The sequence below is a fragment of the Sus scrofa genome, chromosome 10 (genome assembly GCF_000003025.6).
Source record: "Sus scrofa isolate TJ Tabasco breed Duroc chromosome 10, Sscrofa11.1, whole genome shotgun sequence".
Classification (NCBI taxonomy): domain Eukaryota; kingdom Metazoa; phylum Chordata; class Mammalia; order Artiodactyla; family Suidae; genus Sus; species Sus scrofa.
This window is the reverse complement of record NC_010452.4, coordinates 68,853,580-68,880,692: the sequence shown is the minus strand read 5'-3', so window position 1 is coordinate 68,880,692 and position 27,113 is coordinate 68,853,580. Positions and strand designations below refer to the sequence as shown.

General features: G+C 43.1%; 1 protein-coding gene across 6 annotated transcripts in view; it reads right to left on the bottom strand.

The window, feature by feature from the left end:
* Positions 1-27,113, bottom strand: part of DIP2C (disco interacting protein 2 homolog C) — a 371,728-nt gene that overhangs the window by 261,184 nt on the left and 83,431 nt on the right. The window contains exon 1 of one of the 6 annotated variants that reach the window (XM_021065081.1): positions 21,111-21,131. The exons of 4 other annotated variants lie outside the window; for them this stretch is intronic. The gene's annotated coding sequence lies outside the window, so the exon portion shown is untranslated. Of the gene's footprint in view, positions 1-21,066; positions 21,088-21,110; positions 21,132-27,113 lie in introns of those variants that run through there. One more of the 6 variants, XM_021065080.1, reaches the window with a different exon arrangement.

The window sequence follows — 27,113 nt, the reverse complement described above, 5'->3', positions numbered from 1 at the left end:
CTTCTCAAACACTCCCAGGGAGAAACCATTCACCTGAACCACGATAAATATCATAAAAGGAAAAGAATCCAAAAGGAGGAGTGCTTTTCTTTTCTTTCCAGTTGGGGACATAATGAATGACAGCTGTGACAACCACCTCTTTGGGGGAGGTTTATACAGGCTGACTATCCCAATAGGTCACCCACTGACAAAGGAGAAAGGGCCCTCACACGCCTCCCCCAGCAACCTGTGGGGTAAGCGGGCCCCTGCTCGAGGGAGGCTCCCACAGACCTGCTGCAGTCAGCGCTTATCACGGCCAAGACACGTACCTTCATTCCCCCCTCCTTTCTCCGGGTTCCCTCCCCCTTCCCTTTGCCTGTCCTCCTCCCTCTCACCTTCTGTCCTGGGATGGGGTTTCTCAGTCCACGTTAGCAGACTCATTTTCAGGGTCCACCAGGGCCACCGGAGAGTGTTTTCCATGCTGTGTTTTCATCGTGAGGATTATTCTTAGCATTAACATAACCACGCTCCAGCCTCCCCGGATGGCTGCCTTGTAACCATCACCAGCCGTCCGATTTCCACATCAAGTGTGTACAACTGCACAAGCAGCTTCACCTACCAGGGCTGGTGGGAGAGAGGCACGCGGGACAGGAGGATGTCTCCCACCACATCTGTCACATTCGAGCTGCAGGCAGCTCGTTACTTCCAAAACACATCATTTAAATTAAGTCCAAGGTGACATAACTTTACATTACATTAACCTGAAATTTCTTTGGATCTATAGCTACAGAGGAGCTACAAGTGTTATAGGGTACCTGTTAGGCTCCATGTTTACGAGGTATCAGCAACATTATAAAACATTTCACAGCATATGATGCCCTGCCTCCAGACCACAGCTAACCATGCACCCTTTCTTCCGCTAAAATTTCCAGACTCCATCACTTCAGCCAGCTCAGGGCTCGACATGGGGTGGCCCCTCAGGAATGACCACTTCAGAACAGTGGATCTGCCCTGCCCCTACACTGTCTGGAATCAGCTGTATTGGAGAGTACGGTTTCCAGTGAGGACCATAACAGCCCATACCACACTCGCTCATACTGGTAAGAATGAACAACGGCCTTTTCTTTGATACGCAAGTGGTTTGACAAGGAAGGTGGGATCATTTTCACGAGTTTGGCAAGGGTAAACTGGACACCTGGAGGAGACCCCGTTGTGGCGCAGTGGAAACAAATCCCACTGGTCTCCATGAGGATGTGGGTTCGATACGTTGCCGTGATCTGCGCTGTAGGTCACAGATGCGACTCGGCTCTGGTGCTGGCTTGGACATGGAGGGGCCGGCAGCTGTAGCTCCGATTCGGCCCCTAGCCTGGGAACCTCCATATGCCGTGGGTGCAGACCTAAAAAAGAAAAAAAAGAAAAAGAAATTGGAACACTTTTTCAGTATTTCTTTCACACTCTTCTGCCCAAAGTGAGCACTGCCGGCTTCTTACTGAGAATTCAGTAAGAGGAAATCAATTTTTTTCCATTATTTGACACTTTTGCAAGTATCAAAATGAAAGGAATGTGAGTTTAAATGTATACAGCATCACATTCTGACACAGTGAACACTTCGTAAATCAAACTTCACAATGAAATGATGCATAGCTTACCATGGACCAAACTCCCCAATAATCCCCAAGATAAAAATCATAGATGAGCACTTTTTAAAATATAACTTATCGAATAGGCACAAATGGCCTCTTTCTTTGGTAAAACTCCAAAAGATCTGTAGGCAAGGGGTAAGTGCACGAGTCCAGATGAAAACATAGCTACCTCAGGTCCAGGTAGACATGTGGAGAACACTACCTCCCAGTCCAGTCCAGTCAGGAACCTTCCCTCCCTTGTATTAGACTAAATAACAGCTGACAACATGAGATTGGATGAGTGGCCGAGAGGCTGAGGTCTCACAGAGCAGAAGCAGCACTTGAGTCCGGGTGTCCTACTCCCTGGATTTTCTACAAACAACGGGCCATTATGCCCAAAAGTTGAAAAGGTGGCAAGACAAAAAAGTTTCAGAAAATGATACACTCAAGCCGTAAACACAAGGAATCGTGTTCATTCTATAAGGAATGATACTTTAAAGCACATAAACACAGTGAACTCTGTGAGATTTACTGCTTCTGTTATAAAATGCAGCCTATCATTCAAAACTTAAAGTCACATAACTCCCATCCAGGGAGATGGGAAATCATTCCAGCTGTTAGCAATCACTTGATAAGAACCCTGCTCAGGAGAAGTCTACTTGTTCCCTAGTTTGAGCAACAATATACTGAGGAACTGGGATAATTAGTGAGGAAAATGTCAAGATTACTAAAAGACTAAAACATGATTAAATCTGTAGGACTCTGGTTGGGACTGACAGGCGGCTGAGCACTTCATCCACGCATGAAGAATGTTTGTATTCATGATTAAGTGCATCAGAGCCTTGAAGGCATTCAAATACTTTTTCTGTACTAAGCAAAGTAATTTTCAAAGAGAAAAAAAAAAAAAACATAATTTTTACACATCTCAAAAGGCACAACTGAAATGCTGGGAATAAAATACTGTACTTTACTTGTGAAAGCAGCTTTTTGAAGTTCCCGCAAAAGTGGTACCATGGACATACCAGTACCAACTACAAAGACTCAAAAGTAACAAGACTTCATTTCTAGAAATCCAGTCCATGCTCTGGGTTTGTGACTCATTATGAACGGCCTTCCTGGCTGATACACAGTTTCCCCACTAGGGACACTTTACTCTGTTTTCCAGTCAAATTTTATTTCTTGCAGAGAAGCTTAAAATCTCATAGCAGGTTAAAAAAACATGATACTTTTCTCATACTTAGTCACATTATAATGTATCTTACTGACTAAATGGTCAATAAGTTCAAACATCTATTCATATCAATAAAGGAAAATCATTTAGCTATATATTTAAAACTTAAGCTGACAGACTAGTCATTTTACATAAAGATTCTCAAACCCTCAGCACAGATTTTAGCAAGATTAACTCAACTATTATCTTCCCATAAGTAAACAGCCAAGAATGAACAGGGAAGTGCATATTGTTTATTAAAACAACTATATGTTGTTGTTTTATGTACACACAAAATCAAATGAAAAAATGTGGTAAAGGGAGTGAGTTCCTTGGTGGCCTAGAGTGTTAAGGATCCAGTGTTGTCACTGCTGTGGTTGCAGGTTTGATTCCTGACCCAGGAACTTCTGCCTGCCCCGGGTGCAGCAAAAAAAAAAAAAAAATTAGTAGAGGATGCTTTGAAAAACAGTATTTCAAATAATGGCAACAGTGAAATAGAAAACAATTTATCAGGTGACAGCCTCACATGGCATGTGACAAACTAAATTTCTCTGTCCCAAACCCAAGCTAGTTAACTAAGAAATAGGAAAGAGCCATCCTAACAGGCTGTCATCCAGGAAAGCACGGCTGAGCTCTGTTTCATCTTCTTGAAGGGACAAGAAACACATTCCTGGAATTCCCACTGTGGTACAGCAGGTTAGGGATCCTGTGTCGTCTCTGCAGTGGCGCAGGTACAATCCTCGGCCCGGAACAGTGGGTTAAGGTCCAGCATTGTCTCTGTGGTGGCACTGGTTCAAGCCAGCGCTGCCACATCTGTGGTGCAGGTTGCAGCTGGGACTCGAACTTGGTGCCTGGTCTGGGGAACTTCCATATGTAGTAGGTGCAGCGGAAAAGAAAAAAGAAAGAAGAAATGACACCGATTGAAAGATACAAAATGCGCCCACAGTCAGGAACATTACTAACAAACACACGAATACGGCAGTAACCACAGAGGTTTTGTGCAGGCTCTCAAAATCACGGAGTGTGATATTCGCACAAATCCTTCAAACACTCAGAGCCAGGTATTTGAAGTTGTTCCGACACTGAGGTTTCATTTCATACAAAGGGGAAGCCTCGCTGCTCAATGACCCCTCTCAGTATTTGATGCTTTATACATGTGAAGTCTGCTATTAAATCTTATTTGTTTGATGTGATTCCATTTGTCACAGAAAAGATTCATTTAATTCATTGTGCCAATTCTTTGTTCCCACCGTCATGGTGGGAATGGACTCGGCAGATGGAACAGGGCGGGAAGATGTAGGAGAGCTGGTCTGATGCTGGTGCTCAGAAACGGACGTTACCTGCTTGCAAGGTCTCGCTTCAAGAAAAACACATGAGAATGGAACCAAAGGGACAAGCTGCATCTAATACTGCCACGTTCCCAACTTTAGCTTGTGAAAAACTCCACAGCATAATCCTAATTTGCAATTGCAAATACAAATTTTGAAACTCAGAATTACTTAGATGGCATCAAGATGCATTATAAGTACAATTCGTATTATATATAAAACAATTAGCAAGACCCTTTGTGATTGTTTTCATAAAAAAGCAGATAAAATTCTCACTTGAGGGTCACATATATTAACTGATGTTTTCAAATGCCAGCAGTAATTAACACTAACTCAAACTACATATACTTCTTAGACTAATTAAGACAAGACTTGTTTTTAAAAAGAAATGGAATAGTAAATTTTATTACATGTGTCCTGCACCACAGCAAAAAGAAAGAGGCCATAAGGAAGGGAACTGGGACAAGCAACTTGTGTTTAAGACTCTTCTAGGACTCCAGGTCAATCTTGCTGCAAAAAAGAGAGGACTGTGCAATTTAAACCATGTCTCCTTAAAAGACATCCAGATTTTACAGCAGCCAGGGTCTCAGTCAGAGCTCCTTCCCATGGTCTCAAGTAACCCTTGCAATTACACAGTTTGGCGTCCTCAGGAAGGAGAAAAGAGCACACGCCTTAGAGCCCTGAAATCTGAGAGTTGGAGGAAGGTTCCAGAGGACTGATGCAGGCAGGACAATCCATGAGCGTGGAAAAGTGCAGCTGTCGGAACAGAGTCAAGGGCACGCTTACCCTTTTCTACCCGTAAGCACTGCCACACAGAGCCAGGTCCTCTCCAGGCTGAGGAGAGGCTTAGGAGCAAAGACACCACAGGGCACCTTTCCCCCCAAACTGATGGCAGACTCAGAACGTGCACCGAGCAGGTTCTTCACACTTGGAAAACTCAACTGAGAAGCATAAATGCACCAACTTCAGCACCAGTTTCAGAAACGCACACAGCAGTGCAGCACAGTCATCTCCTGCCCTCTCCTCTCCACCACAGTAAAGGCCGAGGGAGCATTTTTATTAGGCACGCTTCGGACTTGGAATGATCTTGCATTTGTGTCACGTCAAGCATTCACCTCTCCTAAAACGGAGGTTATTTCTGGACACAGATATGCTCATTCCCAACAAGACTCACAAGCCACGTGCCCAGCTGACATTGGCCGTGACAACGTCACCACGCACATTTGTCTAACACAAAAGTAACGGAGATTTTTAAAATTAAATTGCTATATACATATGTTGAGCATATTCTAAATATGCTCTTCTATTTCAAATATGCTAGTGCCTATCAGTGTTCAACATCTGTTATGCCCGAAAAATACTTGTGAAATGGACTCCATACAGTACACAATGAAGGTATTCATTCATATTACAATCATTAGCGTGACAATGTTGTAAATGCTAATTCACCACAGAGAGATCACATTTTAGTGTTAACTGTATTTGATCATAAATGACTTTGATGACTGTTTATCCACGTGTTGAAAGGCAACTTTAAGAAGTGGCTGGGAAGTCCCGTTGGGGCTCAGTGGGTTAAGGACCAACACTGTCTCTGTGAGGATGCGGGCTGAATCCCTGGCCTTACTCAGTGGGTTAGGGTCCAGCATTGCCGCAGGCTGTGGCATGGTCACAGCTTCGGCTCCAATTCGACCCCAGCCCAGGAACTTCCATATGCTGCAGGTGTGGCCGTAAAAAGAAAAGAGGTGGCTGGGACTGTCCAAAAACTCCTTTCCTTTCTAGCTCCAGTTTTCTCATCTGTAGTTTCTTCAATAATGATGTTTCTACCTAATAAGGCTGCCATGAGAATTAAATGAGCTAGCATGTAAATTACTCAACAGAAGTTCCAGAAAATGTTTCAGTTTACTTTCTTTCCAGTTTATAAAACTAGATGCTATTACTGAAATTAAATAATAACAAACATGTTAGAACAGAATGTCATAAATAGAGGTCCACCTCCAGCTAATGTGTGTTCCATTTATGTAAGGTTGTAAACTCTGCTAAATAGTACCATCTATACAGAATCTTCACATATCTTCACTGATTATGATCTTGCGTATGCTTCTGACATTGGTCAGAACATCTAAATTTGTTTTTTTTGTTTTTTTGTTTTTTATTTTTTTTTTAAACATCTAAATTTGAACTGCTCACTCCCGCACCCTGAGTGCACCTATCAGCAAAAGACGAAATGCTGCCATTTCCCACCTGAGCAAATCCCAGCAAGGATGCACCCGGTGGTATTTAACGACCCTTCGATGGCGTGGAACTGGGCCGTCTTTTGACATATTACTGTCCCCATCGAGGTGAATGGTCTCCAGTTAATGAACGCATCACTAGATTTAGAACACACACAGAGTTGCTTACCAATTCATCAGTGATTAACAACAATCTTTAAGGTTAAAAAGAAAGCATCAGGATTATCAGTAGAATAAACACAAAAGTAAATTCGAAAATTTTATCACATCAAGTCAATTCCATTTTCTACATGCCCAAAACAGTCTGAACACCTGTTTTTTACACTTTGTCACACCAGTTGTCAACGTGCTCTCCAAGTGTGGTGAGAGCTTCACAAATTAAAGCTTGAATTCATTTTTGTATCCTCTGGAACTAATACCATGCTTGGCACATAACCCTGTGAAGGTTTGTCTAGGAATGGCCAGAGGAACAGTTTGCAGCCATTAGTGCTGTAGCTACAAAAAGTATAAAACCAACTCCTGCCTTCCAGGTACTTATATTAACTAGTATGTAATTTTATGTGATTTACTGTAGTAATTAGTAAGCTGAACTTGGCTGAGACAAAACCCAAAGACTTTAACTACTTTCGTTTCACCAAAAGCAGAACCCTGAGGGGAAGAAAAAAAAAAAAAGAATATTCTAGCAATAATCCACCAAAAGGAAATTCCCAAAGAAATGGCAAAGAAACCCTCCTTTCATCTTAAATGTCTTTTTTCTTATCCTTCCAAACAATACCTAAAAAATGAACTTATGTTCATTTTCAATTTTAAGAGTGATACTGTGTTTATTTTGAACTGCTCACACTGGCAACATTAATGGCATTTTGCTACACAGTGACAGGAAAACAGCAGTCACTACTCTTTGAATAAATATAAACAGTTGGAAGATGATCCTATTTCCTGATGAGTGGCAACTTCCAGGTTGTTAGTTAAATGCTAACAAAGGTTGTGATAAGAAAGTAAATGAAGAAAAGATAGTTGACATGATGCTACCATTACTTTTAAGTTTCCTTTCCTTACACAAGTCACCAGTAAATCTCAGTCCTCATCTGGAGATAAAACCTACTTCACAGGGCTGTTATGATGATTAAGTGAACACACACACATCCATCAGTGAAGTGTTTGGTCCCTACATCATTGCAAAGGCCCATTAACTTGCCAAATTTCGTATACTATGCGATCCGGAACGAGTGTTTCACACATTACTCTCCCCAAGCCAGCCAAATGGTCATGCGCTGGAGCCCTGCTGGAGCTGTATTCCTGACACTACATACTGTGCAGACATATAGAGAGTGTACGCACATATACAGCACATGCACAGAGTGTCCACACATACAAAGATAGTTACATGTGCACACATAATATAGCCATATATATCCTTACGGTGGATACACATATAGTTTAGTGTTCATATATACATATTATGCAGACATATACAGAGTGTATGCACATATACAGCACATGCATAGTGTGTCCACACATACAGAGAAACAGCCATATATATCCTTACAGTGGATACACACGTAGTTTACACACAGTGTTCATACATATATAATGCAGCATGGATACACAGCATCTATGGCATGTATACATGCATACACACAATGAACATATGCACTAACATTAACCATAATGTATACACTATGTACATACAGAGTATATGCACATCATACATGCATAGAATGTATGTATATATATACATATAGTGCATGTATGAAATATATGTAATGCACACATATACACATATAGTGTATTTTTATAGCATATATACAGTGTAAATGCACACAATGTACACATACACATGTGTGCATGTAGTATATGTTATACATACAATGTACATGCATAAACACATATATAATATACAGGCCACATATGTGCAGAGTGGTTATGGTATCTGTGCATACATACAAATGTGCACACATATGCACAATATTAATTCTCCTGATCCATGAACACACTTTATCTTCCCATTTATTTTGCCTTCCTGAGTTTCAAAGTCTTACATTTACCACTGCCAGTTCCTTCCCTTCCTTGGCTAAATTTACATGTGCAAGTATAATACACATGTACATGGTACAGACACACGTGTACAATGTATGCATGGTACCTATGGACATACAACACCCACATAGTATACAAACACACATGTGCCACACACACATGGTACATATGCATACCTACAAGGCACATACACCTAGGGGTACAAACACCAAGACTTTGACAGAGCCTTGTGGAACACTGCCCTTTAACACTCCACACAAGTGCTACCAGTTCCACACGAGTGATTTTTTTTCAAACCAGAAATCAGTGTTCTTAAAAGTGTTTTACTCAGTATGAGAGTCTCTAGTTCCATCCATGTTGCTGCAAATGGCATTATTTTGTTCTTTTTTATGGCTGAGTAGTATTCCATTGTGTATATGTACTACATCTTCCTAATCCAGGAGCTTGGGATAATAGATGCAGACTATGCCTCTGGAATGGATTAGCAATGAGATCCTGCTGTGTGGCACTGGGAACTATGTCTAGTCACTTATAATGGAGCATGATAATGGGAGAAAATAGAATGTATACATGTATGTGTAACTGGGTCACCAGGCTGCACAGCAGAAAAAAAAAGGTATTGAGGAAATTAAAAAAATAAAAAATGTAAGTATTTTAATGAACACAGCTAGTGACAAAAACAAAATGAAAAATGCAAAGCTGCTTTCCCTGAGATGTCTCACTTGATGACACAGCTGTTTCCTAAAGCTATGCACAGAGGAGGCCCATTAGCAACAAAGCTTAAGTTTTCATTTAAAAAAAAAAAAAAAAAACAGAAAAGAAACCTATCCTCACCTTTGGCCTCTGAGACAAAGTCTTTTACTTAATAATGTTCCTGCAGAGATTCTCTGTGTAAGATTCTTAATTTTCTGGTGACCCAGATAAATGTTCCGGGAAGAGAGCAGCTGCAGCCTGTTAGGGTCAGCCTTCTGCAGGGTCGCACCGGAGTACAACCCAAAGCCAGCAGGGTCTCCACCTCAGAACATACCCACAACCCAGCCACCACACAAGGTAACCTCTCTGGTATAATATTTGCAGGATTCTATTTACATTTTCCTTTTTTAAAGCAAGCTGAAAAAACAAACAGCTCATGTGTTTATATTTTTGAAAAATTAAAACAACTTTCAAAATGAGAGACAACTGTTTGTCAACAGTCCACCGTAAGTTCAACATTCACTGACAATGTGGCTCCTGGAGAACAAAGGCACAAGTTTCTGAGATGCAAAATGAAGGACGTATACCTAGGGAAGATGCAATCAAACTGTTAAAAAATTCTTGAACACATACTTAAAGATTCTTTTCAAAGTTTTTTAAATTGCAAGACCTTGAACCTACAGGAAAAAATTGGAAATGAAAATGCCAGTATCTGGAAGATTTATACAAAATGATCTTAACATACCTTCAAGAAGGTTAAATAAAACTGTATTCTGTAAGTAATGGGCTCTGCTGTTCTTTCTTCATCTGAAGCTGATGGAATAACCAAGAAGGAAATAAACAGTAAGGATGTTACAGGATAAGAAGACTAAACCAGTGGCTGCATCTGTGGCATTGAGTTCTGGGTCAGTTTTATCCCCAGGTCCCACTGCACTGCAGGAACGATAAGAACCTGTCTTCAGAAGCCTTCAATTTCCCACCTACCTTATTTACTCCTCCTCAGTTTGGCTGCCTCATGTGCAGCCAGAGCCCAAACGTCTACTGCCATCTCACCGGCATTCAGTCGTTAAAGTGTCCACAGTTACACAAAACCTCAAGGGAAGAAGCCCAGACTTGACTCTCTACAGAGATGCACATGAGCGCAACAAACCCCAGCACACCACACCCTAAAGGATGCTCTCGGCCACCTGGTCAGAGGAAATTTGAGGGAGAGCTCCCTGTCTCGCTAATTCTCTCTGGACCTGATACAATTCAAAACAATGTAGAAAATTCTCCTACAGCACATTCCTACAAAAAGAAAACGAAACCTGGTGACTGTGGGGCGGAGGAAAAACTGATATTGGTGATTTCCATCAGGAAGAAGAATGTGCTTCCAAATCGAGTTTTCACCTGTCTGGCCACACCAAGCTGCCCTATCCTTGGGAACCACTGACCGGGCATCCATTTTACACTCTTTATTGTCTCATAAAAAGGAGCCCAACACTGCAATGACACAAAAGAACTATGAAAAAAGACGTTCTAGTGATCAAAAAGCAATCACTGTATATGTAAGTTCCTATGATTTAGTTGTAAAGCAATGAAGAAAGGTTTCCCTTTCAGGAAGAAAATCTCTGATGTGTACCATACCTCTCACCTTTCGGGGAAAGTATGACTTCTCTTTGTGAATAAAATAATATGTACATAAGACCATTTTGCCACATACAATAAAAGGCATTTCTGGCATGAGATCAGTCGCCGTATTTTCACGGACATTCCCGTCAGGAATTTTGGAGATTTGCTAAACTGTGAGGGACCACTTTTACCCTCCACAAAAGTAACATACACAGAAACACACGATCATACTGCCTGCAAAAGAGCAATCAGCCATTCACATGCCCCAAGCAGAGGTGAGTACAGGTGTGTTAAATGTGCACCACAGAGAGTCGGGCCAAGACGGCAGGGAAGGACCCTAAGCTCGCGAGCACACCAACATCGCAGTCTTCTGCAGAACCACCATCACTGAAAAAGACTGACACCCACCAGGAAAGATCTTCTAAACTAAAGACATAAAGAAGGAACTACAACAAGACTGGTAGGAAGAGCAGACTCACAATACAATCAAATTCCATACCCCAAGGTGGGCAATCACACCTGGGAGAATAATTGCATTACAGAGGCTCTCCGATAGGAGTGAGAGTTCTGAGCTCCAGCCTGGGGGTCCAGCACCAGGAAGAGGAGCCCCCTGAGCATTTAGCTGTGAAGGCCAGTAGGGCTTGACTGCAGGATATTCACAGAACTGGGGGAAATTGACACTTCACTCTTAAAGATGACACCTCACATACACTGGGACAAAGGGCAGAGCCCTGATTTGATAGGAACCGAGCCAGACCTACCCGCTGGTCTTGGCGTGGCTCCTGGGAAGGCAGGGGGCAGCAGTGGCTCAACCTAGGGACGCACTAGTGGCAGATATATTAGGGCACACTCCTCTATGTGAGCCCTCCTGGAGGCTGACAGCTTGATACCAGGAACTGACCCCACCTAACAGCCTATAGGATCCAGTACTGGGACACCCTAGGCCAAAAAACAAACTGGGTGGGGACACTGCCCTACCCATCAGCAAGCAGGCTGCCTAAAGACCTGAGCCCACATTCTCCTCTAGACCTGCCCCTAAACACAGCCCTGCCCACCAGAGAGCCAACACCCAGCTCCACCCACCAGGAGGCAGGCACCTGCCCCTCCCACCAGAAAGTCTGCAAAAGCTTCTAAACCAGCCTCACTCACCAGGGGGCAGACACTAGAAGCAAGAAAACTATAGTCCTGCAGCCTACAGACCAAGGCCACAAATGTAGGTCCGACACTACCCTGAGACTAGCTGACCCCAGCCCTCGAGTGACAAGAAAGGAGTGCACTGCTGGGAAGCCCAAGAAGATTCCAACAGAGGCTTCTCCATGGTTGTGAGACATAACCAACCCACCACGTCCATAAAAATAGAAACTGAAATATAGACAAAATGAGGTGACACAGCAAGGTTTTAGACAAAGAAACAAAACTAAACCCCAGTACAGAGTAATGACCATAAGGATGATCAATGAACTCCGGAGGACAACGGATGCACAGGGCAAGAAATCAGACATTTTTAACAAAAAATTAGAAAATATAAACAACAGAAATAAAGGAAATAGAGACTAAAAAAGTAGAAGAGATCAATCAAACTAAAAGCTGGTTCTTTGAAAAGATAAAGAAAAGTGATAAACCTTTAGTCAGATTCATCAAGAAAAAAAGGGAGGGCCCCAAATCAATAAAGTCAGACGTGAAAAAGGAGAAGTTACAGAAATACAAAGGATCATAAGAAATTATCACGAGCAACTACATGGCAACAAAATGGACCACCTATTAGGAAAATGGACAAATTCTTAGGTACAATCTTCCAAGGCTGAGTCAGGAAGAATGAGAAAATATGAACAGACCAATTACCAGTGCTGAAACTGAATCAGTAATTTTAATACTCTCAGCAAACAAAAAAGTCCAGGACCAGATGACTTGACAGGTGAATGCTACCAAACATTCAGAGAAAAAAGTTAATACCTATCCTCCTGAAACGATTCTAAAAAACTAAAAAGGAAGGAATACTTCCAAACTCATTCTATGAAGCCACCGTCACCCTGATACCAAAACCAAGCATAACTCAAGAAGAGAAAATTATTGGCCAATATCACTGATGAACACAGACTCAAAAATCCTGAACAAAATACCAGCAAATCAAATTCTAAAATATATGAAAAGATCATACACCATGATCAAGTAGGATTTATGCCAGGGATGAAAACATTTTTTAATACCCATAAATCAATCAATACATCACATTAACAAACTGAAGAATAAAAACATGATCATTTCAATAGATGTATAAGAAAGCTTTTGATAAAACTGGACATTGTTTTATGATAAAAACTCTGCAGAAAATGGGCATAGAGGGAAGATAACTCAACATAATAAATATATACAACAAATTCACAGCTAACATCATACCTAAAGGTACTAAGCTGAGAGCATAGCCTCTAACATCTGGAACAAGACAAGGATGCCCACTCTCACCACTTCTTTTCAACATGGTTTTGGAAGTCCTAGCCACAGTAATCAGAGAAGAAAAACAAAAGAAATCCAAATTGGAAAAGAAAAAGTACTGTCACTGTTTGTGGTCTTCAATGACGAACAGTGACATGACGCTGTACATAAAAAATCCTAAAGACGCTACCAGAAAACTAGAGCTCATCAAAGAATTCACTACAATTGCTGGATACAAAATTAATATACAGAAATCTGTTGCATTTTTTACACTAATAACAAAATGTCAGAAAGAGAAATTAAGAGAACAGTCCCATTTACCACTGCATCAAAAAGAATAAAATACCTAGGAACAAACCTACCCAAAGAGGCAAAAGATCCTGTACTATGAAAACTGTAAGGCAGTGATGAAAGAAATTGAAGACAACACAGATGGAAAAATATACTGTGTTCTTGGGTACAAAGAATCAATATTATTAAAATGAACATACGACCCACAGCAACAGATTCAATGCAATCCCTATTAAATTACCAATGACATTTTTCACAGAACTAAGAAAAAAAATTTTTTTTGTATGGAAACACAAAAGAGACCCCCAAATATCCAAAACAATCTTTTTTTTTTTTTTTTTTGCTTTTTAGGGCCGCACCCGCAGTATATGGAGGTTCCCAGGCTAGGAGTCTAATAGGAGCTGCAGCCGCCAGCCTACGCCAGAGCCACAGCAACGTGGGATCCCAGCTGCATCTGCGACCTACACCACAGCTCACAGCAATACCGGATCCTTCACCCACTGAGCAAGGCCAAGGATCAAACCCAAAACCTCATGGTTCCTAATCAGATTCGTTTCCACTGCGCCACGATGGGAACTCCGCCAAAACAATCTTGAGGAAGAAGAACAGAGCTGGAGGAATCATGCCCCCAACATGAGACTATACTACAAAGACGCAATAATCAAAATAGCATATGGGCACAAAAACAGACATATAGATCAATGGAACAGGACATAAAGACCAGAAATAAATCCGTGCACTTATGATCAATTAATCTACAACCCAAAAAAAGCAAGAATATGCAGTGGAGAAAAGACAGTCTCTTCAATAAGAGTGCTGCAAAAACTAGACACTGCATGTAAAAGAATGAAATTAGTACATGCTCTAACACCATATACAAAAATAAACTCAAAATGGATTAAAGACCTAAATGTAAGACTGGATACTATAAAATTCCTAGAGGAAAACAAAGGCAGAATGCTCTTTGACATAATTTGTAGCAATATTTTCAGGATCCATCTCCTAGAGTAAGGAAAGTTAAAAACAAAAATAAACAAATGAGATCTAATTAAACAGCAAAGGAAGCCATAAAAATAAAGCAAAAAGACAACCTACTGAATGAGAGAAAAATATCTGCAAATAATGCTACCCACAAGGGGTTAACTCCCAAAAAACACAAACAGCTCATATAGCTTAATACCAAAAAAAAAAAAAACCACCTCTATCAAAAAATGGGCAGACCTAAATCTAAATAGATGTTTCTCCAAAGAAGACATACAGATGGACAACAGGCACACAAAAAGATGCTCAATCACTAAGTATTAGAGAAATACAAATCAAAACTACGGTATCACCTCACACCAGTGAGAATGGCCATCATCAAAAAGTCTAGAAATAATAAATGCTGAAGAGTGAATAGAGAAAAAGGAACCCTCCTACACTGTTTGTGAGAATGTAAATTGGTACAACCGCCGTGGAAAACAGTAAGGAGGGTTCTCAAAAAACTAAAAATCGAGTTACCATATGACCGAGCAATCCTACTCCTGGGCATCTATCTGGATAAAACTCTGACCTGAAAAGATGTATGTACCCCAATGTTCACTATTCACAATGTAGCACTATTCACAATAGCCAAGACATGGAGGCAAGCTAAACGCCCATCAAGAGAGGAATGAATAAAGAAGATGTGGTGTACATATATATATACACAATGGAGTACTACTCAGTCATAAAAAAGAACGAAATAACGCTGTCTGCAGCAACAAGAATGGACCCAAGAGATTATCATACTAAGTGAAATAAATCAAAAAGAGAAAGACAAATACCATATTATATCGTTTATACATGGAATCTGAAATATCACACAAATGAACTTATTCACAAAAGGTAAAAAAAGACTTACATAGAAAATAAACTTATGGTTACCAAAGGGGAAAGAGTGTGAGGGATGGATAAATTAGGAATTTGGGACTAGCAGATACAAACTACTATACATAAAAAGATAAACAACAAAGTCCTACAGTATAGTACAGGGAACTATATTCACTATCCTGTAATAAGCCATAATGAAAACAAATACGAAAACAGAAACTGGTTTTGTATATATATATATAAATGAATCACTTTGCTGTACACCAAAAACTAACACAACATTGTAAATCAACTACAACTTCAATGTTAAAAACAGTTATTAAAAAAAAAAAAGTGCACCACAAACACACTATTTGCTTCTGAAAAGCCAGATATGTGCAAAACACACACTTCCACCAGAACCTTTCACTTTTTTAAAAGTTGTTTTACACATCCAGCTTCCCCCATGACACAAGGAGCAACACAGGATTTGTAAGGAACTTATGGGATGAGACAATGAGGAAAAACACGGCACCATGTTGCCTGGGGAGGAATTCAGTATTGGTACAAGAGCCCCAAAAATCTGCATACTTTCCAGGTGTAATTATAGTCTTGCTGTTTTCAAATAAATCATCTGCAATACTGGAAAAAAACATACTTGATACAAGTTGTCAGTATAGGCAAAACACTCACTGCAGTACTGAGAACTACTGACAGCAGAGAAGTTGGGGAGAGCCTGTGGATAAATTTTCATGGTGGAAAGAGGACTATGCCAAGAAACCAAGTCTATTACTCTCAGACAAAAAACAATATTAATTTTTTTTAACTTCGGAGGAATAAGGGAACCCAGCAGGAAATGGTTGCCCCTCATGAGTCAATGACAAGAGCTAGACTCAGCCAGTCCACTTGGTTGGGCGCCAGTAGGAAACTAGTGGGAAGGTCTTGTCCCGTTGCTTCTCAGAGGTGTCCCAAACACAGTAAATAGGAGGAGAGACAAGAAGGAGCTGGGGAGGTGAGATGACCCCCCAGAGCTCAGCATCCACTGACCAGGCCACTGGACATGAGCTGCTGCTGGGCAGTGAGAAGCCACCTCAGGGGAACCTGTCCAAGGGACCATCATGAGGGGTGGCTGGGCAACTCTGACTGCTCTCTGCATCACCTGCCACATCCTTGGAACCCGTTTCTCCAAAGGACACAAACAAGTCTTGTGCCGGGTCTTTAGGTCCTCAGTAACTGCTTCAATGACCTGATTCAGGATATTTTCAGACTCAAGTACACACCAAACCATCAAGAAGCCGGGACTGCAGAAGTGGGGTGAATATGAAATAGCTGAGGAAGAAAGCTGGCAACTGGCTACACAGACACCAAGGCACCAGGTACCAGTCAAAAGGCCACCAGGGTTAGCACGTGCATGTCACAGAAAGTCATCAGTCTTGGCATTAAACAAGCAACTTAACTACTGCTTCCGTCCTTAACTTTAAAGCATATTGCAATTATCAGTAATCTTCAATACTTTTTCCTTGGACTCTATATCAGGTAATCTGAAAAATCAAAAACTTTTTCAGAAATATTTTGCCAAATCTGCTTTCAGATATTTTAAGTTATGAGATTAATGAAAAACTGACCTATAAAACAGTCAAGTTCATACTGAAATGAATCACAAAGGAAGTTTTAAAATGAAAAACAGAAATGAAAAAATATCTTCTAAAGGATATCAGCCAGAAGAGCTATTACTTAAACTAGGACTGATTTCACACGCTTAATAATGAATTGCACAGAATAATCTGATATTAACTTAAGACCAGGAGCTGAGAAGTTCCCGCTGTGGCCATGAGGATACGGATTTGATCCCTGGCCCTCGCTCAATGGGTTAAGGACCCGGCATTGCTATGAGCTGTGGTGTGGGTCACAGATGCAGCTCGGATCCTGTGTTGCTGTGGCTGTGGTGTAGGCCAGCAGCCACAGCTCCCATTCGACCCCTAGCCTGGGAACTTCCATATGCCATGGGTGCAGCCCTAAAAAAAATTAAAAGGAAAAAAGAAAAAGATAACATGACAGCATACATATTTCTGGAGATCTTCTGAATTCTCTAACAAGTGTGCCAGTACTCAGAAAAGCAGAAGGAATAATTTATAAGAATAAATTTAATGAAGTGGTATGTTGATGTGAAAACAGAATGGTAACAATTAGATTACTACTTTTAACATTTCCTAGGAGTTCAAATAAACTTTTTCCACTGGCTTTGTACCACTTTAAACAAAAAAATAAGGTTACGACCATAGCACAAGAAGAAAAGTTGATGTAGCTCAAATCAGATTTCACAAAGGGATCCTACAGGTTAGAGTTCCTTCATTATATTTACTCTAATTTTTTAAAAATAATAGTTACACCAACTGTTCTTTGGCAGTTTTGCTGATAGAGACCCAACCTGAACAAGAATTTATCGGTGTGGAAACAAGCCTGTGGTGAGGGCAGGAACCCTGAGCACATAGAGGGTTTATTATAAAGAAATATTTCACCTAAGCTTATCTTGCACTGTGTAATAAAGAGCTTCCCGACAGACTGTTCCCTCTATCTCCACAAAGAACAGGAAGCAGAATTCCTAGTTTTCTATGAAAAGGCACGAGCAAGAAAGGAAACAAAAATAACAAAGTCCATCAGACTAGATGTTAACATTTACATTTAGACTAAGGCACTCTGAGCCGGGGCAGCCTGGCTTTGCACAGACTGAGCTAGTGCTAGCTGTGTGGTGAGAGCACCCACCACTGTACCAGTTGTGTGCCACAACTTAGGAGGAAGCAGCCTAAGCACCAGCACACTTCACATTCACAAATTCACCTGCTTTGTACCCTGCACAAACTGAGCTTCCTCTGCGAGGAAGAGCTGCTGTCACCGTCTCTTCCCTTAGCAGGCAGTATAAGCACACCAGGCTCACCAGGGTCAGGAAAGAGACACTGCAGCTAAATGGTGGTAAATGCATTTCTCTAAAACTACTCTGGCCCATTTTCCAGTGGAAAACACTGGAATTTGCCTTGAGGACTAGGGTCAGGTCCTCACTTCAGACTAGCACAGGGGCTCCCTCATCTCAGCCATGGTCGCACAAGGACCCTCACTCTCGCAGCCAGGACTCCCTGGACTGACCCACGTGAATTGACTGGCTGGCCTCTCCAGGAGAAAAAAAAGGGCCACTTCCTTCCCCTTCCCAGCCTTTAAAAGCCACCCTCTCCTCAGCAGCTGCCAGCCCAGTTAGAGGCAGCAAGGAGGGGGGGCTGGGGACCTGTTCCTGCCCACCTCCCAGCTGCTACTGCAGCCTAAGAGGTGGTTCCCATCCCTTCCTCCTCCTCCTTCCTGGTCTATGGACACCTGCCATGAGAACAACCCAGTGTGTTGGGCTGAACAGTGCCGCGTGGAACAGTGACACAGAGACACATGCACTTCCGAGAAAGCCACCACCCTAAACTAAGCTCTGCTTCATAATCCTAAAACCCACTCTCTGGGCAGCTCCCATTTCCTTAATCCAGGAATAACCACAAGTCATTCAGACTCCAACACAACCAAAAAAGGGAGTCTGGACACCTGCACAGATTGAACAAAATTTAACTGCAAGTTCTTATCTATGATTAAACAAAATCATTTCTCAGACATATACCTGTTTTAATGAGTTAGATTTTAGGCTGAAAACACACACACACAACCCCCGTGGGGAAAACAAAGTAAAGTCTGTGTTACTTCTTTTTCCTTAGGGACAGAGCGACTTGGTGGTTTCATTACCCACATTACCCGCAGAAGAGCCTCCGGACCCTGTGTTCCTATCTCCTCCTCACCAAGTGTAAGCAGCAGATGAGATCTTAAAGGATGCTCTGTTCTGCCTTTTCATTATATTCTATTACAGAGTGAAAAAAACAGTTTAAAGTCCTAATGCTATTTTTACCAACTGACTTCTAATACTGGCCTAATTCAGGAAAAGGTACATGGCAGTGCTTTCTTCACTAAGAGGCCCTAATCAATTTGAAATAGAATTAACACAACATGAACAAAGATTTGTTTCACCTGACTTTAAAGGATCGTAAAGGGAAACTTTAAAAGTCCTCCTGGAGGAGTCCTCATTGTGGCACAGCAGGTTAAGGATCCAGCGTTGCTGCAGTTCCGGCTTAGATTTAATCAGCTTAATCAGTTTAATATGGGAACTTCCATATTATGGTGCATCCAATAATAATAATAATAGGTCTCCCTACAAATGTCTTGCTTGACTATAACCTAGTTAAAATAAGCACAAAAATAAAAAAGAGGATGACCATCCCCTGGAAGTAGAAAAGCTACAGAACAATGTTCTTTATTCTCCATCTGGCATAAACTGGTGTCTCCACAGGCACAGAGTATCTGCTGAAACGCTTTGAGCACTTTACCATGTGTCAGAGACACTGCTGTCTAAACCAAAACCTGAAACACACAGACCTAAGGGCCCAGTGACTCTGAATGTGACTCGGTGATGCTGGACCAAACAAGACCTGCAAACCTGGGACTGAGCCCTCAAATATTCAACAGTGGTGTCAACTCCTCCTCAACAACGTTACAGTTTTAAGGTGGTGCTAAAGACAGGAGCACGCTTCAAAGATTTGGGAGAAGACGACTTGTTTGCAGTTCTTGGCTCTGTGCAAATCTTTCACTCTCCTCCACCCAGACCACTCCCGTCTAACAGCGAAAGGGCACTGGATGCCCCTGATGATGATTACTGGGGACAAAGCAAAACACCCACAACACTTAGTACCAGGTGAGAATGAAGTTTCATCCACTTAATGTTTTCTATACTTAAAGCAACTTTTTAAATTCCATTAAGATTAGTGTGCAGCCTCCTATCTGTGTCTCCGGATCTAGTCTCAAGCTCTGTAGGCTCCAGGGCCAGGACCAGAAATGGTCCTTGGCTTATTTCCCCTGAATCTGATCATGATGGACCAGGTCTAGAGAGCCTGCTAGAGAGCTGCCGCCCCCACAATCTGAGAGTGCAGTCTGGAGACAATTCAGTGGCAAGCATCCTGGACGCCTTAGAACCACAGGACAGGCACACTGGGCACTAAACGCAGGGGAAGAGGCAGGCAGCGGAATGAAAGGCTGACTCATCTGCAATCCCTCCTGGCACAGCTTCTTAACGAAAAGGAAGCAGAAAGGGCATTAAACCTCCCTCCCCTGCAAGGGCACTGGGCTCCTTTTCTGCTCCGGAGTCACACATACCTTATGTTCACTAGCATGACAGTTACCAATGGCTGATTGTTTCACTACCTGGACAATGTACTTGCAGAATTCACTTTAAATCCTCGGAATGGGGACTACATCTAGCTATCTCCCTTAAAACGCCTCCTCTCTCACTGGGAACAGAAAAATCAATTGAGAGAGAGATCAAAGGCCATAAAATACAGCCCGCAATTTAAACATTAAAATTTAATAAAGTACTGCAAGTTGAAGCTGGATGAAGCTGCGTTGCCAAACCTGCAGAAGCCACGCAGCCTCTGGTGGGAGGGAGGACTGCGAGGTTCAAAAGGCTATTTCTGCGACCACCAGGGCAAGTAACGAACGGCTCCAAGTCCTTCCCCCAAAGCTGCTGGCTCATTTCTGCGTTCGAGTCCTCCAAGAGAAGCAGGGAGGCCCGAGGACCTCATGCAGGCCGCTCCACGCCCCCACACCCCCTCCCCACAGGACCCCCCCAGGACCCCCCCCCACACACACACGCCTTCACCCTCCCCCCACCCCACCCCCACACGTGCGCGCGCCAGGAACCCCAACAGCCTGGTCGGTCCACACACCCGGGAAAGCCGAAGCGCAGGCGGCAAGCAGGGCAGGCGCTCACCAAGGACGACCGTCAGACGACGCCAACCGTTCGCTGGGCTCCCTCAGCCGGCGGGCAGCCACCCGAGCCCACGGCGCGAGGCGCCCTCTGCGCGGGCCGGAGACCTGCCAGTGGGTCTCCTCGGGGCCCACTGGATCTGCGGCCCTCAGGAGGCCGAGTCCCAGGGCCGTGGGGCTGGGAACCGAACGCCGCCGAGGGAAGGCGGTCCGGGCTGAGGGCTGAGGCTCGTGCAGACGCCGACCGCTCTGAGGAAAAGGGCAGGCACAGGCCTTGTTTCACCTGCAGGGAGGCCTGAAGGCTCGCCACCTTCCTCCGAGGGCGGTTAGAGGCCTACTGTCTCTCTAAGGACTGCCTTTCACACGCAGAGAAATCCACTGGGCCAGCTCACCCAGCGGGGAGCAGACACAGACTGATGGTCAGGGCCCCTGAGCCCCAGGGCTCATACTCCCTAATACAGGGAGCAGCTGAGGGCAGAGGGCATGCTGGGAGAGTGGGAGGAACACGTGGGCCCCAGGGCGCATGCTCCCTAATACAGGGAGCAGCTGAGGGCAGAGGGCATGCTGGGAGAGTGGGAGGAACACGTGGGCCCCAGGGCGCATGCTCCCTAATACAGGGAGCAGCTGAGGGCAGAGGGCATGCTGGGAAAGTGGGAGGAACACGTGGGCCCCAGGGCGCATGCTCCCTAATACAGGGAGCAGCTGAGGGCAGAGGGCATGCTGGGAGAGTGGGAGGAACACGTGGGCCCCAGGGCGCATGCTCCCTAATACAGGGAGCAGCTGAGGGCAGAGGGCATGCTGGGAGAGTGGAAGGAACACGTGGGCCCCAGGGCGCATGCTCCCTAATACAGGGAGCAGCTGAGGGCAGAGGGCATGCTGGGAGAGTGGAACACGTGGGCCCCAGGGCGCATGCTCCAGCAATAGAGGGAGCAGCTGAGGGCAGAGGGCATGCTGGGAGAGTGGGAGGAACACGTGGGCCCCAGGGCGCATGCTCCACAATATAGCGAACAGATGGAGGCAGAAGGTGTGCTGCTCACGTGGAAGGTGCACCTGAGAGGCAGGTGGTTAGGTAGGAGATTCTACCGGCATTCGGGTCTATGGGGTCCAGCTCATGCAGTATAGTTGCTGCAGAGTAAATGTGTCTCTCCCAATTTATATATTGCATCCTAACCTCTCAGGTATTAGATTAGGTGGATGGGCCTTTGTGAGGTGATTGAGGGTGCAGCCCCACGACAGGATTAGCGCCCTTATAAAAGAGACCCCAGGAGTTCCCGTTGTGGCGCAGTGGTTAACGAATCCGACTAGGAACCATGAGGTTGCGGGTTCGGTCCCTGCCCTTGCTCAGTGGGTTAACGATCCGGCGTTGCCATGAGCTGTGGTGTAGGTCGCAGACGTGGCTCGGATCCTGCGTTGCTGTGGCTCTGGCGTAGGCTGGTGGCTACAGCTCCGATTCGACCCCTAGCCTGGGAACCTCCATATGCTGCGGGAGCGGCTCAAGAAATAGCTAAAAAAAAAAAAAAAAAAAAAAAAAAAAAGAGACCCCATAGAGCTCCCTCTGTTTAAGGGCACAGAAGATGCCCACTATGAACCAGGAAGTGGGTCCCCAGCACACACAGATCTGCGGATGCTTTGATCTTGGACTTCCAGCCTCCTGAACCGAAGAAATCAATGCCTGTTGTTTAAGCCCACAGTCTGTGGTGGTCTGTTATAGCAGCTCAAACAGAAGAAAATAGCCTGAGAAGGGGGGCATGGGGTGGAGTGGGGAGGAATCTTCTGCTTCAGACAATAATGGAACTTGGGACAAGATGGACAAAACCATCTTAGAAATTTCCAATCTAAATGCAGATGGAACTAACTAGCACATATACAGAAAATGGCAGGTCACATGTCACCTTAGAAGTGGACATAAAACCTGCTGTATAGCACAGAGAACTCTACTCAATATTCTGTGATCATCTATGTGGGAAAAGAAACTGAAAGAGAACGGATGTGTGTACATGTGTAACTGAATCACTCTGTTTTATAGCAGAAATTATCACAACCTTGTCAAGCAACTATACTTCAATAAAACTTTTTTAATTTAAAAAGAAATGGACATAAATTATGTACAGCAAATAGCATTCAGGTATCTCTAAGGTACTTTTATTTTTAATAATCCTTGAGTGAATAATTCTATAAAACGAAGAATCACCGCCTTCCTAGCTCCATAACCCAGGGCTTCAGGGGAGACGATGTACAGCCTAAAACTCTGACCATTTGCTGAACTGGAGCCAGTGGAAAGCTTGGATGCTCAAAGACTGGCTGAACTCAGTGCTTCTAGACCAGCAACACCCTAACTTCCCTCTAGGCTCACAATGCCTCTCAAGGTAAAACTGGAAGAAGGCCATGCACAAGTGAGGAATAACTAAAATAATACTAACTGCAAGACCTAGAGATGATAAAACTTAGTCTACATCTAAAGGCACTAATCATACAAGAATGTTGAGGGAGGGAGTTCTTTATTCATTTTGCATTAAACATTCCTAAAGGCCATATAAAAGGGAAAAGCAGTTTGTTCAACCAGGAAACAAAGCTCTTTAAGAAACTCAGAAGGCCTCAAAGAGATAAAGCCCTCAAAACTGAGAAAGGTAATGAAATACAAAACAAAATACAGATATCATGATAGAAATGGCCCTACCACTAGAGAAAGGGCAGCGTTAGTAACACATCTACAAGAGTAAAATAGGTCTGAGATCCAGCCCAGCATCCTATACCTACGTGAGGTCTTTCTTCAATAACTGCCAATTCTTTTCTAAGTTTCTACCTAATTAATTCTCAAAATGTCTCTGGGAGAGAAAAGAATTTTATTACGCCTCTTTTAACAGGTAAAGAAAACGAAGGCACATTAGGTAGATTTCCACAAAGGGTGAGAGCAAGGTAGGGTACTAACTGTATTGCTACAACTCTCAATTTTCTTCCAAATTTATCTAAACCAGCATGAGATTAGAGTGCAAGAATGCATGAGACCCTTGAAACCAAAATTGGAAGCAGTGAGTTGTGTCCACGAAGGCGACTTCTCCTCCCATACCTGCACGGCCAGAGCTCTGACAGGCCTTCTTGGAGGCTGCCCCCAGGACCAGCTCTCCAGTGACCCACTTGTGCCCACTCCCCCAGCCACTGGAAGAACCAAACAGCACTGAAGGAGGCTCAAGATGGGCCAAGGTCCACAGTGAACGATGCTCTGTAAACTTCCAAAACCTAGATGATCTCAGTTGGTCATTACGCTTGTACTGAACCAGCCATGCTGTACACTCCCATCTGCAGCTCATCCACTTGTGTGGCTCTAAAACATATTTTTGAAACTAGAAACCCCCCCCAAAAAAACCCTGTTCCTATTTATATAATATTTAATAAGAAATTTTTATAGGTAAAATTTCTGCTGTGAAACACATTTTTCAGAAACCCTATGAAATACAAAATGCACACAATCCACAGATGACCTGTATTTACCTTGGTTCCACACTCCAGCCACACCAGTTCCAGGGAACGGTGGGTCTCAAAAGTAATAAGGTCTCATCCATTAATGGTAAGCCTTGGGCCCACTTTGCAAACCATAAAACATAAAACCTTGAATCAGGACAAATCCATACCACCCAGGGGTTGGGGCACAGTGAAGAGGAGAAATTCTAAAGCCAGACTGCCTAGGTCCCGGCTAACTTGAGACAAGTGCCCTTAAACGCTCTCAAATCTAGTTTCCTCGTCAGTACAATGTGGATGATAACAGTACCTCCCTCCTGGAGTTGTGGGGGGACAGAGTGCTGTCCACATGGAACTCGATGGGGAAGGAATGCACAGTAAGAGTGCTGGCTGTCAAGATCAGGCATTCCACATCAAGGGTTTGCCGAAAAACAAAAAGACTTACCCTTCCCTAAAAATCACTGATTTTAACTACCTTTGAAGTATTAAACAATAAATACCATTGAGTGTCATGTGCAAAAGATTTGCTCTGTGACTCTCCAACTTCTCAGGAAAACCCCTCCCATAAAATTTCCACAGGACACCTCCAGCCTCCAACCCCAGCTATGCAGGACGGTGATGCGTCAAGGGTTAGGACTGCATCTCCAGGATGTAAATACAGACATTATGTCAGGGAAATCAGCGCCGCTCAGACTTCAGTGGGCATGCAGGTCACCAATGAGCCTGTCAGTGAAGATTCTGTCTTCATGGGGCAAGCAGGACGTGAGGGGCTGCATTTCCAACAAGCTCACCTGATGCTGATTTGGGGTGAGGATGGGGGCTTGAACGAAGGGATCAGGGGAACTAAAACTAAATTCGGGGTTGGGAAAAACAGCTGCCTGAGCTCAGGCTCCCCAACACTCTTCTCAAAGAAATCTATGGCATGACCCCCTCAGAGAGGATCCTAGGTACAGACCCCCAGCAGGCAGAATGGGGACCCCCAGGAGGCAAACAGCACACAAGTTTCCTGACCCCCACACCTGGCCACTGCCAGGGAGGAAGCCAAGGCACTGAGGAGCTTACGCAGACAGGTGTGTCTGTTCATACCCTCCAGCTGCTGGTGTAAAGAGACAGGCACCTACCAGTCCATCCAGAGCTGCAGGCTCACACCCAGTCAAGGCTGAGGCTGCTGCTCACATCTGTGACATGAGCCCCTTCCAGCTACAAAGCTGGATTTACATACACGCCAGAGCTCCAGGCCAGCTGCATCCCTTTAAACTGCCCCAATCTAGAGCCCCACCAATATTTACAGCTGGTCTTTCAATTCACCACATTAAAACATAAAAATAAAACTCAATGCAAAGTTACATTAAGGAAGCTATTTTTTCAAAAAGTAATTTAGGGTAACTTTTCCTAAAACTATTGCTATTCTTGATTAGAATGATATTTTAAATTTTTGTTGTAAAAATCAGCTTTTATCATGCTGTCCTCCCAATCTACTAAGACTCCATTAAAAAAAAATAACTATGAATCCCAATTCCATTTTATGTCAAATTAGACATACAGATGTTTCCTGAACACTATAAAACACTAAAACAAGAAACTGAAAACAAATAAATGGAAAAACATCTTATGTTCATGAATCAGAAGAAGTAATATTATTAAAATGTCCATACTATCCAAAGTCATCTATTCAATGCAATACCTATTAAAATTCCAATGCATTTTTCACAGAAATTGAAAAAGTGATCACATAAAACCACAAAAGACCCCAAAGAACCAGAGTAATCCTGAGAAGGAAGAACAAAGCTGGAGGCATCCCATTTCCTAATTTGAAGCCATATTACAAAGCTATAATAAACAAAACTGTATGGAATTGGCATTAAAAACAGACACCTGGATCAATGGAACAGAACTGGCAGCCCAGAAATGAACCCATGCATATACAGTCTACCAACATTTGACAAGGACACTCCATGGGGAAAGGACAGTCTCTTCAACAACTGGTACTGGGAACGAAGGATAACCACACAGAGAGTAATGAGATTGGACCCCCATCTTACACCATCCATAGAAAGCAACTCAAATGGATTAAAGACTTAAATATAAGACCTGAAACTATATAAAACTTTTAGGAGAAAACACAGGGGAAAAGTTCCTTGATGTTGATCTTGGCAACAAATTATTGGATAAGGCACTAAGAGCACAAGCAACAGAAGCACCAAAAAAAAAAAAAAAATAGTCTGTATCAAACAAAAAGCTTTCTCCACTGCAAAAGAAACAATCAGCAAAATGAAAAGTGGAGAGAAAGAAAATAAACCATGGAGAGAGAGAAAATATTTGAAAACTATCTATCTGATAAGGAGCTAATATACAAATTATGTAAGAAACACAAGTCAACAGCAAAAAAACAATCCAATTAAAAGCTGGGCGAGGGACTTGAACAGACACTCTCAAAAAAGACATATGTGGCCAATAGATACATGAAAAGGTGCTCAATATGACTATAATCATGAGAGAAATGCAAATTAAAGCCACAATGAAATATCACCTCACACCTGTTAGAATGCCT